Source organism: Cynocephalus volans, chromosome 1, assembly GCF_027409185.1.
Source record: "Cynocephalus volans isolate mCynVol1 chromosome 1, mCynVol1.pri, whole genome shotgun sequence".
Lineage (NCBI taxonomy): Eukaryota > Metazoa > Chordata > Mammalia > Dermoptera > Cynocephalidae > Cynocephalus > Cynocephalus volans.
The window spans coordinates 174389832-174394502 of record NC_084460.1 but is presented as its reverse complement, the minus strand read 5'-3'; positions in this window follow the sequence as shown (position 1 = coordinate 174394502).

The following is a 4671-nucleotide window of genomic DNA, read 5'->3' as shown; positions in this document are numbered from 1 at the left end:
TGATGTATTTTGTTATGAATACTCAATGGCTTTAGAATATGAATGTATTAAATAGCTAAGAATGAAGAGCTATCTTTAGTGTAAGATAGCTTTATGTGGTTAACAAAGTGATAAAGTCTGTTAATAACTATTGGTCTGTTTCAGTTCTTCTGTAGCAAAAAATTCACCTGTCATTTGAATTACACCTCTCCAGAAACCAGGAGACATCTCAAGATGACATCCAGAAGAATACAAAAAGAAAGCAATTTAGCTAATTGTTTTACTTTTTTTAGGAATCTGAACCACTAATTGACAAGATGACTATCTTTACTGTGGATATGCATTATAGAGTGATATCTTTAATGAAGTTGTCACTAGTGTGATTTTGGAACTTTGAAATGAAAAGTGTTATCCATGTACATTACCCTAGAGAACACTGGAAATGATGCTTTCAAGATTGGTCTGTAGAACCAACTGGACAAGAATATGGTTTAATAGAAAAACTACAAGTTCTTACTGATTCCATGCTAGAGTAAACTTACTTCTTGAATTAGAGTTGCCAGAATAACATGGAAGTTAAGTGCATGGCATTTGAAGACACATGCCTGAGATCATCTTACTAAGTGTGTGATCTAAGCCTCAGGAGATAATAGCCCAATCCACCTTTTATCATTGTAAGGATTCAATAACAATGAGAGCAAAGAGGAAGACTCATATCCTTTTCATCATTTCTCCTCTAACACTTAGAAGAGTGCCTGGCTATGAGTATACCTTTAGGTAGTATTTACTGAATATTTGAATAAATGGTTATGGAATCAACATTTTTTTAGGTTTATGGAGAGTTTAGACTTCACTACTTTCCTTAGATTTACATTGATGTTCCACTGAAAGTTCCAACTAGGTTAACCATATAATTTATCTTCTAAACAGGGACATTTTTGAGAGCAAGAGAAGGCACTATTAATAATTACAGTGGGAAAATAGTCATAAAACAGTCCATTCCAGGCCTTCAAGGCACTTTGGAAACTGTAGATCTAGGAGATGCAGAGAATTGCCTATAAGCTATTGTTGTTTCATGCCCAGGTGTCAACTCAAATTCAATGGATCCCAAATTTTGCTAGCCCTCCTTCCCAAAATGTTTTCTAACAACTTACACCTTTATTATTCACATTTCAATTTTCTCCTTCCTGAGCTTTAAATCACAAAAACTTCTGCAGAAATCTACAGAAACATCTTAATTTTCTTCACAACGTGACTGTTAAGCTGAACTGTGTTCCCTCAAAATTCAGATGTTGAAGTTCTAACCCTCAGTACCTCAGAATATAATTGCATTAAAAGATAAGGCCTTTAAAGAGGTAATTAAGGTAAAATGAAATCATATGGGTGGGCCCTAAACCACTATGACCAGTATATAAGAAAAAGAAATTAGAATGCAAACACAAACAGAGGAAACAGTATGTGAAGACAGAGGGAGAAGTTGGTCACATACAAACCAGAGAGGGCTCAGAAGAAACTAACCCTGTCAACATCTTGATATCAAATGTCCATCTTACCAAAACTGTGATTCTGTCCCAATTCACTGACTCAATGACATTCTTTGTTATGCTCCATGATTCCTTATTTACATCATTAAGCACAAGCCCAGTCCCATGCTCCATGCATGTCATGCTTGTACTGCCTGTGCTTTCTGATTTTGTCTCGTGCTTCTGTACCTAAACAGTGTTTTATTTTCATCCATTTTTCTTAGAATATTTTGGTATTCTGTATTTTATATAGAGGAAAAAAAGCTTGGTTTTATAGCCCCTCATATTTTCATTACTTCAAGAAGAATAGGGAACATTATGTATAGTTACCTGCAGTAGAAACTAGAGTGTTCAGTAAAAGGAACCTTATGTCAGAATTGGAGTTTAAGAGTTGATAGTTTTAGAAACACTTGCTGAATGGTATTCAGTGGTTTATCAGATTTCAGTGTATAATTTCCTCTGGAAACCCTAAATACTTTGAATCGTCTGCAAAAGAATATGAAATTCCTCACATAATCAGAAAATTATTGAAAAAGACATTTGCAGCCCATCATTTTTCAGCCCATTATAAAGCAGAATTGAATGGCTAGTGATAAATATGAATACCATTAGTTAATATTGTTGTGTTTAGCTGTGGGTCTACATATGCAGTTTCTCTGTCATCTTACAGAAATATTAATGTGTTACAGTGAATGCATTCCCTAAAATGTGTTCTTAAATTGGTATATATATGTATATTTATATAAATTATTAATAACGATATATATTGCTTAATGTTAACACTTTGGATTTATTGTTGATTTCATTAAGCATTTAAATATTTTCATTCTTTACCACCATTAAACATATACATATAAAAGCAGCAAAGACTGATACAAAATTAAGTAAGGTATGATAAAGAATGCTTATAACACATTATTTGATTTTTTAGGGAAGACAGATTTCTGCACCATAAATAAATGCCTTCTTTTTTTCTTTTCTTTTCCTTTTTTTTTTTTCTTTTCTTTTCAGGTTTGGATTTATATCAGGTCAATTAAAAGATAGCTCAGGTTTCACATACATATATATAAATAATTAAGGGCTTTTATTTGATACTTCTAGAAATGATTTTTATTTAAAAAAATTCAAACCACATAACCTCAAGTTCCTTTTTTAATACCTGGCACTATTATAAATTTAAAATGTAATTAATAATTTCTTTGGCAATTCTCAGAATGACAACACTAATGAGGGAATTAAATACATTTCTGTAATTGTGATTTAAATTACAGGTTAACGTAAGACCATTGGAAAAGTATGTAATAGGAAGATATTAACAAAAAGAAATTTATATGAACACTAGGTTTTAAAGGAGAAAGAAATAATAAGGAAAGAAAGGATTACTACAAACATTAAAATATTTAACTAGGACAAAGTAGCTAGCAATTCTAAATTTTTATGTACCTAATGACGTATCACCAAAGCATATTCAAAACAAAATGAATTAAGGAAAAAGACAGACACATCTACCATCTTAATAGAAAAAGTAACCCTATTCTTTGGTAATTGGGAAATAAAGCAGAATAAAATTTAAGTACAGAGAAGACTTAAACAATACGAATTAAATGCTTGACTGATTGGGCTTGTACATAGCTCTGCTCTGCACTAATAACTTCAAAATATTTATTCTGTTCCACCATACATAGAACATTTAAAACTTTACTGCTTATGGTGCCATAAAGAAATGAAAGATATAAAAATGGGAGAGGAAGAGATAATATATTACTCTTCTTAGAAGGTATTACTCTGTATATAGAAAACTTATTAAAACAATCATAACATTAAAATTAATGAGTTTGGCTCTTCTGATCAAGATGGCAGAATAGATGACCCCAATGTCATTCTCTCCCACAAATCAACCAATTTACAACTATTAAAAAGCAACGACAGCCAAGCTGGGGCTGCTAGAGCTCAGGGGAAGAGGAGGAGAGACCTACGGAGTTCATGAAGGCAGGAGAAGCCACGATGAGAGAAAGGACTGCTGCCAACATTTCAACCCATGGCTGCTTTAAGGCTGGAGCTGGTGAGCACACAGAGCAAGAGCTGCAAAAGCTGTAGCTGTGCCCTTCGTATGAAGCTGCAGGGAAGAAGTAGGCCTTGGTGGCTCCCAGGCCAGCAAGACCACTAACAGGGTTCCCATGGACCTACTCAAGAATGAGGAGCCACAACAAGTGAAAATAGGAGCCACTCAGAGGCCAGAGAATTATCGCAAGTCACAAGTGCACAGCCCACCCTATGGGAACTGTTTGGAACGAGGGCAGTGGGGGAGATGGGCCACTGGGGGAACACTGGGGCACAGCATGGACAGCTGATCTGCCCTCCAGTCAGCACAGGCCCACTCAGTGGAGACTGATCAGGAATACAGAACTGCAGAGGGTGCAGTTTGCAGAAAAGACTCAGGCCCAGACCAGAGTTTCCACACAACCCAGGTGTACCAGACCTCACGAGACCTGGAAGTGCTTACAAGGCCAATAATTAAAACCTGAGCTGCACAAAAAGCCTTCCCTAGAGAAACAACAGCAAAGCAGCAATTTAGCTCAACCACACAGCTGAAGTGCTGGTTCCCCTACGAAGTTCCCCCATTTTAGAAGTAACAAAAGGACAGCACATTAGTTCCAGTGCAGAGTTTAAGTGGTGGGAACAGTGAATAATCCAACACAGAACTGAAAGAGAAAACAAAATAATCACAGATCAGAGACAAAGTTCTGATATTAACCAATAAAGCTCTAACACCAGCAAAGAACACCTATAAAACCTAGAAGAACAGGAAGCTCCCTGGGCTCCCAAGCCAGGGAAGGCGGAGGACCACAGGCCTCAGCCATAGCCCCCAACATCTGCATCTAGCCCAGCAACAACTGAGCCTCTGCTGGAAGAACTCTAGTCTCCCCTGCCAGAATGAGGGAGGTGTCATGGGACCCCCCTTCCTCCTTCTCCCACCCTATTTCCCACCCCCTTTTCCTGTCCTCCTCCCCCTCAACTGCTCTGCAACATCTTAGAATGTAAAAAAATATATATTAATAAATAAATAAATTTTAAAAATAAATTAAAAGAATTTTTTTAAAAATGAGTTTTTCAAATTTTCTTGATACAAAGTTAATATACCAAAGTCAAATGCATCCCTATATGTCAG